This window comes from Struthio camelus, chromosome 7 (assembly GCF_040807025.1).
Source record: "Struthio camelus isolate bStrCam1 chromosome 7, bStrCam1.hap1, whole genome shotgun sequence".
In the NCBI taxonomy this organism is placed as follows: domain Eukaryota; kingdom Metazoa; phylum Chordata; class Aves; order Struthioniformes; family Struthionidae; genus Struthio; species Struthio camelus.
In genome coordinates this window covers 20,047,798-20,062,403 of record NC_090948.1, presented here as the reverse complement: position 1 = coordinate 20,062,403, position 14,606 = coordinate 20,047,798, and the positions used below count along the sequence as shown (strand labels likewise).

General features: G+C 40.4%; 1 protein-coding gene across 1 annotated transcript in view; it reads left to right on the top strand.

Moving 5' to 3' along the window:
* Nucleotides 1–14,606, top strand: part of PCGF5 (polycomb group ring finger 5) — a 120,082-nt gene that overhangs the window by 84,989 nt on the left and 20,487 nt on the right. The window contains exons 11-14 of the transcript XR_011142188.1: nucleotides 108–315; nucleotides 2,023–3,820; nucleotides 3,944–4,003; nucleotides 5,338–5,448. The gene's annotated coding sequence lies outside the window, so the exon portion shown is untranslated. The remainder of the gene's footprint in view (nucleotides 1–107; nucleotides 316–2,022; nucleotides 3,821–3,943; nucleotides 4,004–5,337; nucleotides 5,449–14,606) is intronic.

Genomic DNA, 14,606 nt, shown 5'->3' with positions numbered 1-14,606 from the left:
AGAGTACTCACATGTATAACATGCAATATGTGTACATAGGATTTAGTAACAGTGTTGTGGAAATACTGATTGTCTTGCTGGTGGCATGTTCTCCATTTGTTTTACAGATTGTATCTAAGACAAGAAAATGACCTGGAAAACAGATGCCTACTTTGTCAAAGGAATCTGAAGTACTCTGCAAATTATATATTAAAATATACACATGCAGGAGTGACTTCACTATGGCAACATGGCTGTAGATGAAAGTGGAATATGGCATCCTAGCACAAGAAAGGAAAACTGCATTCAGCTGCAACTTCGAGAGAAATTTTCAAGGTAGCTGTAACCTGAAATCAGAATTCATATTGAAATCTGTTTGGGTTGGTACCCTGACTTTGGAGAAAAGTGCCCCAAAAAATCCTTTCAGTGATTGCACATGGAGAACTGCTTACCGTGTACATTCAGCCTCCAAACACTCTTATTTCTGCCCATAGCTCTTAGCCAAGACCTATTCCATGGCAAATAAATTCTCAGGAGCAAAAAATCCTTCCATCGGGAAAGACTGAGTAAAATGCTTCATCACTGAGATCTTTAACACAGGTGTATTTCGCAAATGGGGAAACTACAATAATGATAGTTTAAAAAAGCTGAAGAGAAGCTAAATTCTTTTAAGTTCCCCCTAGTATTTGATGACTTTTTGAGAAGGGCATGGACTTGTTTGGAGAGACTACTTGTCTTTCCAAGGGAGGGAGCTGAGTAGTGATTTTCTTTTTTCTGATGTCATCATCTGGTAGTCACAGAAGGAGACTGGCTAAAACCGAAGTTTAATAGCCTGTAAGAAATTTAGTCTTCAGTTCTTGTAGTTCTAGTTCTGCTTAACTCTCATAATTGCGCAACAGCAGATGGGGCCAAGAATTTCTAAAGATGCAGCATTTCAGCACCATGCAGAGGCCTGTATATTGAAGGAAACATCAAAAGTTGAAAAACATGTTAACACAATGGAACACCAGGCAGACACCCTAACAAAACAACAACTAGACAATCAATTCAGTAAAAGTACTATAGCTGCATTGGTACAGCACTGTCCAAGCTACTGGCAGCTCTGTGTGATCAGTGTGGAAACTGGTATCAGACAGAAAATACTGCATTGCTCTGGCTGTAGTTTTTGAAATCCATGTTTGTGTAATGTTCTACTACAGGAGGTACAGGTAGAAGCTCAGGTCACTGCTAGCCAGGCTGCCTTTGCAATATGCTTCGTTACACACGATGTGTTTGCCCGTGGGATCAATACAAAAAGCTGCATTTCAAATTATATTAGCCTTCACCAGCAAATACATTTTTATTATCACCAATCTTCTTAACTACTGCGTAGCATAAATTGCAACACATGAACAGCAAACATTATTGCATTTCTTAAATGCCTTCCCTTTTTACTAGTAAGGAGCTTACATGTAGTTTCAGCTATAGTTCGCAGTCCAACATTAAGATTTACTAAAGAATGTGACCTTGGAAAAAATGGCATCCCAGAGCCTTACCGTCCAATTACTGACGGAATAAAGGTGTCCTAGCTTTTGGCAGAAGAGATGAAACTGGAGCGGCCATGGGCCTGAGGCCAAGGCTGTGAAAGCCAGTGCAAGACAGTCTATAGATTCACAGGTATCTTGTTGCTAAACACTTTGGGAGCATAGGTCATGGAGAAAGGGGAAGCCGTTTGTTGTGAGGCCAGCTATACTGCCTGGTCTGCTGTTATTTGCCCACGACTGATCATTGGAATAAGAATCTTGTTAGGGGGAAGAAGGGGAGGGGAATGATGTGGTAAGGAGCGCACAGTTGTGAATATAAATAAAACATTCCGTGAGAAAGTAAGCACTAGATAGTGCTTCATGCTATTAATAGCTTCTGAGAAAAGATACCAGGTCCCAAGAGCAAAAGCGTAGTGGGTTGTAGTTGCTGCTAAGAGAACGTATCTAAAAGTTCGGCCCACAGAGGCCGAAGATTGTTTCCATTTAGTCTCTAAGTTGAATGTATTTTTTTCCACTTCAGCACAGGATCAATTATACGCATCTCTAAAAGCACATAGACAGGTACAAGCACTTCTAATGCCGCAAACCACCAACGTACATACACATTTCTAACTGAGGAGCTGAAGCTTAACTGAATCTCTATCTCTTCATGCATCAGTGATATTTAGAAGAGAAATCTGGCTTTGGCTGAGTGATGACCCATGAAGGCTGCATTAAGAATGCCTGAAGTATCATAGATCCCTTGCTAGCATCACTTAGATGCTCCAGTTGTGGCTTCTGCAAAAGTCACCAAGAGAGATGGCAAGATGATCTTCCCTGACTTCCACGAATATGGGAGCAAAGCATTGAGAATGCCCAAATACGGAAGCGAATTTGAGTGAGAATGGTGAGCAGCAGCTCAGCATGCAGCTGACTGGTATCGGCAGAGCAATGTGGATGTACGCAAGGCCCAAGTTCCACAGTGGGACAACGACAAAACAGAGAAGCTCATCCGAGGGGTTGGGAGGGAAAGTTCCTCCATGGCTCTCCAGAATCGATGGATCAAGGTTTGGTTAGCTTTCACCCACAGCCAGTGCTTTTGTCTAGGGTGGAGTGAATATGGAGAACTTGTGTTTTGCCTTGAAAGAACAATCACTTTTTGAAGATTTCCCAAAAGCTCAAGGCAAATTCTTGTCAAAGTTGATGGTAAAAACACCAATGCTGTAAAGTGAGGAAAGCAATGCTTCTCCCTTGGCACCGAGAGACCTTCAGCAGCATGGGGAGACTGCAAATGGGACAGCAGCAAAGGAAGATATTCCTGTGACTAGGAAAAAAATTTCATTACACAGAAAAACTGCAAAGGAGTTAAAAAAGAGCTTTCTAAATTGTACTTCAAAGTAGAAGCTAAGGGAAGCAAAATTTTAAAAAAGAGCTTGTTAAAGGTTTTGTAGATGTTCTGCATATTCATTAATATCTTCCTGTAGAAAAACAACAATTGAGCCCTAAGCTGTTGAAAGAGTATTTTACTGCTGGTAATGATCAGTACAGAGCAGCCATTCCCTGGGTTCAGATGTGACAAACTTGGAATTTTGAACTGTAAATAATACCTTTACAGTGGTTAAGCAAAAACTAACCCTAAATGCAGAAGAGAGCTGCTGTAGATCTTTTGTAATATCTGAGGAGGGAGGTGGTGTAGAAGATTATCTTCAGCTTGGGAAACTTCATCTGTCTGCAGTCTGTCATCAGCTCTGACCTTCAGGAGCTTAAATAGTATGACTCTATATTCAGGCAGGATAACCTACCAAACAACGTTTTGCACCTCTAACTCTCCTATGCAATAAAGATTTCTAAAAACATCCTTAATCTCTAGGATCTATTGTTTTCAACAGGTAATGCAGCTGGATTTGGGCACTTCTGATAGTATTTATGCCTGGTAGTTATGTAGAAAATCTAAGTTAAATTGGTCTGGTATGCTGCCAGCCTGCAGTAAGCAGAACAAGGAGAGCTATGTGGTAAGTCCTATTCCATTGCTGTCAGTCGTCCAGGATCTGTCAGAGCAAGTGTGCTGGACCTCCACGTTTAAGCTCATTGTATACGAAATGTGTCACAGATAAGTGTTTAAATTGCAGAAAGATTTGTGCTCAGCATCTTTTGTTATCAATCCAGTTTAAGCAGCTGAAGCCACTGAGCTTGTGGAGCTATGAGCTCATGCAGTTAATTATACCAGCAAGAGTGACTATTCTGTTTGCTCTCCGCAACTTCAGAAGTCCCATCTGAGAAGCAGGTTGTGTTGTGTTACCCATTTCCACCCTCTCAGACTGGACCTCCTAGCAAATCAGGTGCGAATTTCTCAGATACTCTTCTTACAGAAGATTTACCTCTATTTGTCATTAAAATGTCTTTGTCCCTTTAATAACAGCAGCTCTGCTTGAAAGTATTAACCGTTAATTTCTTTGAAACAGGTTATCCTGGTGGTATTTGTGTCAGCAGGATGGAAATTGCTGCTAAACTAGAAATCATAGGTATGTGTAGCTGCTACAGTCTGAACACAAAGTTGTTTTAGTTCTCAGTGACTAGTTCCTTATTAGCACAACACCAAAGCCTGGGGCGCCTTCCCCAAGTAGCCCTTACTTTCAAGAAAATTTGCTTCATGTCTTTGTAATGTAGAACAAGCCCATAGCAGTTCCTCTGGGCAGCCACAGCATGTTCTACCTCTTTTCTGGCCCACTGGTCCTTGCTAAGATGCGGAGTAGGTTGGTCTGGATTTGGCCCCCACTGATTTGGTCCCCTCTGCTTTTCAGCTCAGAAAACTCCCAGGATGTAAACACTTACAAGATATTCTAATGTCCCTTAAATGGTGACCCTTGTAACATAAATAATGCCCTGCAGTGCTTAGGGCAGTGAGACCCCCTGATTCTGCAGAGACAGGGGTATTATTATGAGTAAATCTATTCAACAAAGTGCCTTGGTTAGCCACACTCTGTTAAGAATGTACTATTTTCTTTTTATCCTGGTAATGGATAGATCGGTTTTTCCTTTCTTTGTCATTCCCGGTATCTTTATTCACAGTATCTTTTACTGTGCTCCTCCTATTGTTTATGGTAATATAGTAGCATGGGCCTACAGTCTATGGTCCCAGCCCCTCCCACATCTCTCTTACATGAAGTCTTTTACAAACTGGACACCCTACATTGGTATTCCATTTCTGAGAGTCATTTTCATAAAGTTTGTTTTGCCCATGAAATCATCTTCTCCATAACTCAGTGCTTGTTCTACTTTTTTCCTGTGGTTCCTGCTTCTCTGAAGGCCCCCTTCAGTTGTTAACTTTTCTTGTCATTTTGTTTGAGAAAAACTATAATTTTTCTTTTTTTTCCCCTGGTTTTGAAACATGGCTTACCTCTCCTATATGTATTTCAGTTAAATTTAAACCTTCGTTTTTCCGTCTTCTTTAAACTTTTTCTAAGGCTATCCAATGCGTTCACTAAGTCCTGCTTAAGGGTGCCAGTGCCCCTTCCACACAAGTATGACTCCCAAGAAAAGTCAAACTTGGGCCAACTTCTATCTTGCCTTTACCAATATGTTAGGATCAGGGAGATTGTATATGGCAATAATTTTGACAGGATAAGACTTTTCTAGAAGAGAACCTGATTCTTACCTTTCTCAATTTAAATCTGGGATTGCTCCACTAGCACTGTGTTCACGTAAAGCAGATTAGATGAGAGCCCCAGGTCCTTTATTCTTTTAGTATATTCATTATTGAATCTTATTTTTATTATTACAAGCAAAAAGATGTAAAAAGAGTGTCATCGCAAACTTTTCTCATCCGATTAATGCCACTGTGCGTTACTTGCCGCAGGTTGCAAGCCTGGGAAAACAGACCCTACTCAAAAGTTTTGCAAGTCTCCTCCCCGGCATACATGCATAAGCTAAGGTAACATGACTGAAGGATTTCCTCAGGACTCTCCAAGTAAGTCTTTGCTCTCTTCTCCGTGTGGACCTCCTTATGGGAGGAAATATGGCAGTGAGACTAGTTCCCCTATTCTGTTCAGAAGTGCAGTACTTTGTCCTGTACACAGGGGACACTTGGGTTAGTGTCATCTTTGCATTTGTTCCAACATGAAAACAATATTTATAGTAAAAGTGGGTTGATAGCAAACACAGCAAGAATGGACCAGAGGTCATCAGTGCTGTTAATTAATCTTTCAGTTTGCTAATTAAACAAGCAGAACATGATCTTGCTCTCTGCATTGCTTCCTAGTATAGAGAAAGTAGTATTTTCAGCATTAACTGAAGGAGGACATTGGCAAGAGATGTTTGGATCTGAGTGGGTTTCTGGCTTTGTTTTAGTCTGTTTCTGAACGTCTGCTGCGGTGGGTGGCTGCTTCAGGGGGAGTGGAAATTAACTTTATTGATTGAGTAATTTCCTTTAGGAAGGGGATGGCTCCCTGCAGAAAAAATATTTGTTAAATGGCCATATTTGGAAAATGAGTCAGTCAGAAAATAGAATGCAAATCTCCCAGCTTATCTCCAGCAGAGAAAGAACAGAAGCATACTTAGAAAGAGGGAGAGATGCTGACTTGGGGGTGCCCAGCTGAAATGACCCTAGCAGGAATTTTTGTTAAATTTTGAACTGAAAAATCCATTTTGAAAGTGTTAGAATTGGACATTTCAAATACTAAAATTTTTCCAAATGAAAAACTGCACTGAAGTAATTGTCTTCTTGCAAAATATGTTTAGTTTCACAAGTGTCCATTTGTAGTGGGGATAAAAGTTTCTGCAGCTCTGTCCTTTATCTACCTTCACCTATTTTTTTCTCAAAAAGTGACATAAAGGAGAGCATAGTGTTGCATTTAAGGTATGACTAACAAAGGAAAGGAAAAAGAAACTTGTTCTTTGTATTGTATAAACTACATCAGCATAATATACAAGGCTGGCCCAGCTTCCAGAAATTGAACAAATATTTCACAGACAGATTTTTGGGTTTTAAACAGTTAGGCAGCAGACCATCTAATTAGCTAAAGTTACCATCTCTTTAGCAGCTTTGTCACCACTGACTTTCCCATTTTGCATGTGTCTTTGTAGAGGATATTTTCCGTAGCCTTTTGTCCTGGTAGCTGGCCCTTTAAACCCAGGAGCTGACTGAAATAGTTTCTACTTTCTCCCAGTTAGTGCATGTTTTGGTTTTTATTTTCTCTTGTGTTCCTCCTGTTCCTGAAGACGTGCCATGTCCTCGCTTGGCGTTGTGTCAGTGTGGGCTTGGAGTAACTGCTAGGGAAATAGTAATGCTTGTTATTTGCAAAACTTTGTTGGGGAGGGGAGAAGTGAAAGGGGAAGGGAGACTCGCAGCAATTCGGTCAGAAATGCTAAATTACATCAACGCTTTTGTTCTTAACCCTGGGCCTGGGGTAGGAAATGGTAGTTGAAACAATATGAAATCTGATGTTTACCGAGTAAGCCTTTAAAACTCATGCATTACATTGGGAGCCTGCTTGTGGAGCAGAATAGCTCTGCACTGATGCAACAGAAATGTGTCCTGCCAGAGCTAAAACCAAAGCAACTTAGTACTAGACAGAGGTTTGGAGCCAGAGGCTTGAGCAGATAATGCTATGGGTCAAGCAGCCGCTCTGGGAGTGAGCAGCCCCAGAGTGGAGGATCACTCTGCTCAGGGCTCCCTCATCCTGGACAGCCTCTGAGGCTACCTTAGCTCGAAGGTGTTAAAAGTTTACAACAGTGTTGCTCACTTTTGGTCCAAATCCCTCTCCCCTGACTGTACTAACAACTGTAATATTCCTCTTTTGAAAAAGAAAGCAGCAAGCAAACAAAGCTCTCTGTGTACCTGGGACTGGGCAGAATAAATTAGCAGCACAGGGACAGACTAGATGATACAGCTTTGCCCGGCAGTCAGCATTTACCCTCGGCTTTTTCTCTCTTGGGGGGTACTGCTTTGCCTCAAGTCTGTGCTCTTCTCCATGAAACTTGTGCAATTGGGAGACAGTGGGATACAGTCTTTTTAAAATAAGTTTTGACTGATTTATTGTGGTTTGATACCAACATCTTCTTTCCCCACTGCTGCCAGAAAAAACGTGCTGCATTACAGCAAATGAAAAGCTCCTGACTTTCACCAGCAACAAGGAGTGTTTTCCAGTCCACCTAAAAACTCTTATCTCTGAAGTGGTTTTCTTGTATAACTTTTCAAAGATGTAAGCTCTAAAAGTTATTACAGAAACCAAGGGAAACCAGTTGATCAGAACTGTATTGAAATAGCAGTGCTGCAGATAATACTGACAAATAAAGGATTGTTAAGTTTTGAAACATATACAAAGCAAGCATTTTCCATTTTCTTTGATGCAGCAAAATGTAATGGCACATGTGCAGGATGGTCCTTCCCTAGGGGACAGGGTTGTCAAATAGACAAAACATTTTAAAAACACAACTCCTTTCATGTCAGGGAGCCACTGGGGGTTGTGGCATTCTTTACAAGATGACCCTTCTAAGAATAATATTTGAGTCCTCTTACTGTAAATGGCTGTGTTCTAGTCCTGGACTGCAGAGTATGGTTGTCCTTGCTCTGTTTGTTTTAATAAAGATAGATGTATTACTGTTATGTCCCAGTGAAATACAAATTAGTTTATTTCCTTCTAGCTAAAGTTTTCTCAGTGTCTTTAATTGGATATATTCTAATTCACCTTGTGAATTAGAAGAGGAACATGCTGTTCAGAAAATCCTGCCCCAGTCCTAGTCATGTAGGAGGTCTACTGAGCAGGCTGAAGAATTTGTTCAATCATCTCCCTTGGTCAGCCCCAGAATCCCCTACATTTCAGTAGGCTTGCAGAAGGAGGAAGGACGATTAAGGGTTGACAGTTCACACTACTTAGCGGATGGACAAAAATCTGTACGATGGCAATTGTAACAGAATTATTTAAATGGCCAGCATGTTTAGAAATTCCTGAAACCTGACACTATTTTTTTACTACAGGCAGCATATTTAGAATTCAAAGTACATATTGCCATTGCCCTTTTTCTAACTACATTACCTTGAACCACCCTTTGTGTTAGCTACTAGCTAGATATTAGCTGGAACCTGCACTGTAGATGATAGGGAAGTCAGAAAGGTATCAATTTTGATCTCTGTTCAAGACTGCAAACATTAATCTACTTTGTCATTATATTTAGTTTAGAGGCTCTAATCAGTTACACCAGTTCAAAGAAAAACAGAAAACAACTGTGGACTAACTCCATTTACTGTAGTAGATTTACTCCAGATTTATATGGGTTTGAACGAGGGCACAACTGAGTCCTGTGAATTCACCACGGTTGGTTCCATAGACAAGAAGAAAAATTCAGCTTAAAAAAAATTTTTTAATGTCTTTCCTTCTGTACTCTGGAGTATTTGTATTTACTTCCAGTAGAAGATCAGCCATATATATTTTTATATATATTTTTAAGTGCAATTATTGACAAACAGATTTAATCCAGTGGTGAGCCACTAAGATGGGATGGGGCTGGAGCACATGACAGAAGAAGAGGGAGCTATGGGGAATGGGTTTATTTATCCTTGAGAAGAAAAGGCTGGGGGGATGTAATTGCAGGCTTCTACTACCAATTCTACTAATTTCAGTACACGAAAACTTCATTAAATACCAAAACTCTTTGTAGGCAGAAGAAGAGGTGGTGCCACTGAGATTACAGTGAACTGAGAATTAACAGTATGCCTGGACACTCGTAATACCTGTTACCTAGAAGAAAGCCAACTTAGTAGTATTTATTACATATTCACTTCTCAGATAGTATCTGGGATTTTCAGTGTTCTTGTGATTTCTGAACATATATCTCATTCTCAGAGTCTCTGTTCTGACAGTGGGTGGGAAACAAATAAAAAGCTTCGAGTTAGAAGTCTAAATTTCATGGGAATTGTAAATGACTCAACAAATTTCAGTGGATCTTTAAAGCAGTAAAATGAGAGATTATTCCAATGCCTCTGTGTAATCAATTTCAGCATTTATATGACTCAGACTATGAAACATGCAATAATTCATTGTGGGCCAAGAAGAAAAATAAGATAGTGAATTTTACCATACTGTGAAGTATTACAGGATAGTGGTGTTTATACTGAACTTCTAAAAATCCTGTTAACGTAAGTGAACTGAAATGTAGTAAGACATAACGGGCTTGATGTTTGGAAATAAAAAGTTTAATTTCATACTTTTTTTGTAACTTACACTTTTTTGAAAGTGTAAGAAAAGTTGAAGTGAAGATAAGTATACTCACATATTAAATTAATATGACATAACCCAATAACTATTATTTCATTTGCTTTTGATGATCTTTTGCACGTAGCACAGTAGGGTCTTGAAGGACTTCAAGAGTTACAGGCTCTCCAGTGTCTAGACCTTTGCTATGGACACGTGGGTTAGTAGAAACTCCCAGAGTTATCATCATTTGACACCTTCACGGTGGCCTACAAAACTCAGAATGTGAGCTAAGCCCAGCTTGTGAATATCTTTTGGCATTTTTTCAGAAAGATCAATGCTCTGAGACAACCTTGTGAAGTTTGTAATTTTACTAGCTCCAAGTAATCCAGATCTGGTACTAACATTACTCAAAAAGAGATTATGGGTGGGTAACGCACTTTTTCCCCTCCCCCCAAAATCAGTAATAAGACAATTTCACCCAAGGTCAGTTTAGTGCTTGTACATATTGGGTCATATTCTGAAAGCGTTATTTATTACCATAGCTATTTCTAGAAGAAATCACTGTTTTTTATTTTCTAGCATTTTAGATTTGTGCAGACTCTGTTTATTACCTGTGCTTATGGGTATGGGTCAAGCTGAGGAAAGAAGTTGCACATGCGAAAAATAGGCACTGCAGAGCCTTAAATCTGGACATTTGGCTCCTTTATGGAATGCATAACCACCAGCATGAGGCTGTAGGTTCCCTGTACCCTAGACAGGGAGAGGTAGCCACCTCAGGATGACATCAATAGCAGCTGGAAAGGCTGAGAAGAGGGTCATGCAAAGCCTTGATGCTCAACAAGAAGTTGCCTAGGTAATTGTCTGAGTAAAATGTCTCATTACAGTCTTCAAGCTTCAGGGAGACATCTGCCTTCTTGCAGAAATCTTGGGCCTGGTTCTGCTATGACCTAGATGGTTGCCTATGTCCATTCTTTCAAGGAAGTGGCTAAGGCTTGCTGGATTTGTTTGGTGCCCGCCTTTTCCGTAACAGTAGATGATTAGAGCCCTTGTCTAGGAAGCTGGAGATTTACATTCAGTTCCATTCTCAACATGAAAGAATTCAAGTCCACGTGTCCTGCTTTCAAGGCAACAGCTTATCCTGGAAGAAAACCCTTGCCCTCTCCTTTCGAGTGTGTGCCACCAAACAGAAGTTAACTGAAGAGAGAGAGAAAGGATGAATACAAAGAAACAGAAAAGCTGTAGGACTGTAGTCTAATGCTTAGGGCACTCATGAGGAAGAGATGAGTCCTGAGTTGTGGTTCCTGCCCCCAAGACCAGTTACTTGGCACTTAAACTGTGAGCAGTTCTGGCAGCAGAGACTGGAACCTGGACTCCCTGCTTGCAATGGCATGCCCTGAGCATGGTGTGCACTTTTGGTGAGCCCTCAGTTCTTCCCTGAAGAGTGCCATAGCTTCAGCTAATGGGTCAGGGAGTGTTTCATCATGGAGAATAAAGCTGTCGCCTAGTGGCGAAGACATTCTGCTCAGAGTCACAGCTTTCTTGCCTTCAGGCAGAAGAAGCTCAACATTAGGCTGATAAGAATTAAGAACATGTGACTGGATTCTCTCTTTTACAAGAAAGCAGGAACCACCATGGTATCTGTCTGCATCTCTGAAACTTGAAAACTGAGTGCACCGTGCAAAGTGATTCCTGCCACCTGGCTGAGCTAAAGCCCTGCCTCTAGGTTTTAATCGGGTTGAAGCAGAACTGGATGGTGAGCTCCTCTGCCCCAGCTGAGCTGAGACAGTTCTAGACACAGGAAGTGGTGCAGCTCAAGGCACTTGGGCATTTTGTAGTGGAAAAGTAGGTATCTGTGAAATTGATTCTTCTCCATCATTAGGAGGCAACCAAGCAGAGGGAGTCTAGGATCGGGTACTTGAATCCTGCATAAGACCTTTTTGATCTCACCTAGTGTCCTTTTTTGTCTCTTTTGTCAGCTCAGTCTGCCTTTCCTCATTGCAAGGACCCCAAGAGGGCTCTGAAAGGATGAGCATTTCAAAGGGTTATGTATTAGTGCAACTAAACATGAGAAATGCCCCCCAGTATAAGGAAAAGCTAGTTTTGAACCAGCTTTCAATTTCTATTAATCTCAAGGCTGTCTGTTCAAGAAACTTTTGAGGAGAGTGCTGTTCATTTTAGAACTTAGTGATACTAGCTGCTTTTGAGGATGTGTAAGTTGGGCTGTAATGACTTTTTAGTCTGGGCATGCTCCACCAGGACATGTTACTGGAAGAAGGATCAGCATTGGCTCGTTTTGCTGCATTGGCAGGCATTCCCCAGTCAACTGATGTCTGTTTTCTTAGCCACTGGAGCCAGAGAGAGAAAGCTGAAATGAAAGTTAGGATTGTCAAGGAAAGAGCAAAGTGTGAAAACGTGAATCTCAGCATTCTAGTCACAGCTATGGTTATAATTAGAGATACGGCAAAGATAAAATATGCAGTATGCCTGAGGGACTTATATATCCAACTGCTCCTGGATTGTTATCTGACAAGTTAATTAACCATAACAATGCTGAAGTACATACCCAGAGTGATGCTTGGGACTGGACTCTGCATATTCTCATCAGAGCGACAGAGAGGGAGAAAGCAGATAGAAACTTAAGGGAGTAAAGGAAGCATTGAAATGAAAGACCTGTTTCTCAACCAGAATGAGGGCATTCGGTCTAGTAAATTCTACGTTACAGCTGATGTTAAAGATGAATGAACTCCATCTGAACCACAGTCGGGACTGTGAGCATGCTTAGAGAATTCAAGCACCACAGAGGACAAAGAAATAAACCTTCCTCTATGGTGAGCCCACTTCAAAGTAATTTAATGAGGCTTCTTATCTTGTACTTCTGTTTTCTAGTGTCTTCTATCTTCTTTTACACAAAAGTGGGAACTTCTAAGTCATCAGTCTTTCCATGGATGGCAGAACAAGAGTGTAAGCAGTGGAACGGTGATGGAGCATTTCTTTAGGGTGAACAGAATAAAGATCCAGATTTGGCTTACTAAATGAATAATTTGCTAAGCTGTAGGTGCTCAGATGTACTGTGCTGAGCATCTACAATTAGATTATGTCACTATTTTTTGGCGTATGATGCCAAATCTATAGTGGAGAGTAATGAAATCCTTTATCCAAAGAAGAAGAATGGAGAGGTGTCCCAAAATGACAATTTCTGTCTTTTGGACACAGAGTTGAAATGATGAACAGTTTTTTGTCCTATAGAAAACTTCAATCATATGGAAACTGTTCTCTGGAAAATTCAGATGGATTTCTATACTCATTACGTCTAGACAGATTTGTCAGGGCACGTTGACACTGTTTCAGTGGTACGCTGCCACACCAGTGACCTACCCTTACTCACCTTTTGGTCTCTTTGTTGACGATAGTGCTGCAATTTGTAATTCTTCTCTACACTGGACCAGTAGAGAGTCACTGTTGCAAAAGCTGTGAGTTCAAATGATCAGGTCTGTTTGTCTTCTCAAGTGTGGAAAGTTGAACTGGAAACCCTAATTCATGTGGAGAAGTTGCCTGCTGTTGAATCCATAGGATGCAACTTATAACTACTAAAGAATTACAAGTGAATTGAGAGGCCTTCTGAGTGAATTGTAGATCCCTAATCAGACCCAGGTTCTCTCCCATCACAAGTCGAGTTTGATATGTATGGTTGGTTGGTACAGAAAATCTGAAAGAAATGGCAGGTCTAAGTGAAAATCCCAGCTGTTAATCATCATTTGCCTTGGCTATGTGTATATCCATTCATTAAAAGCATTTTTTAAAGTACATTTCAAATTTTCAACTTCTTTTATGTTTTATTACCTATGGAGGTTGGTTTGTGCTTGATCTGATGCATCTCTTGTGTATCTTGTATTTTAGCAGACATTTACTATTAAAGGAGCTGCTTAAAATGACTGGCAGGTTTGTGATAGAGGTTCCTTTCTGCAAGTGTGAATGTTTGGGCTGTTTCCACTTCCTGAATAACTTTACAAGCAAATGAGAGTCTCTCCTCTGAACTGAAAATTAATTGTAACTAAACTTTAGGGAACCCCCAGTGATGATAAACAAAAATAAACAAAAAATGCAAGTTGAGTAAACTCATGCTTTCTTTTGCTCATAGATAAACATCTCTGTTTAATTAGAATCTTTTCAATTGCACTGTTTATTCACCTGAGAGCGCTGTAGCACATTCTCCTATCTTCACCATAATTTGTTGTTTTCTTTCAAGCCACTGGTACCCTGTTCCAAGTAGAGATCTGGGAGGACTGCAGAGATTAGGAGGCCAGTACAGCACTATTTGATCATTGAAGGCAGTAGAAAAAGCTCACCGGGTGCTTTAACTTAACACCTTTAAAAAATTGCTAACTGTCACTGTGTAGCTGAGTAGATGTTTATATTTATTAGAACAAAACAGGAAGATGTAGTGGATGTAGTTAAATGTTCATTTTCATTTTGCCATATTGAGTATTTCTCATTGAACAAGAAAAGCCTACAACGCCAATAGACCAAAATGAAGTTTTGGAGTGCAAGCTACATCTTACAGTCCTTAATCAAGCAAAGCTCCTAGTAATTCAGATGGAAATCTTGCTGCAGGAAGGATCATTTTTTGGCTATAAAACATAAGAGCCACAGCAAAACATGAATAATTTTGACAGGATTTACTTACTCTCTTTTTTCTAAAAGACTTTTCTATTTGTGCTTGTGACAAAAAATCTCCTCCTTTTAGTACAGACACAGAGCTTGCTTTAAAACCTACAAATTATTATTGGCCTGTTTTCAGCTGCTTCTCTTGACGTCAGTGGGGAGATCTATCTCTCCCTGAAACACATTAAAACAGTGGATATGAATCTTACGAATTCTTCAAAACATGGGAGCAGCAGCTCCTACATCAGCAGGTACCCTGCTACCTCCATTC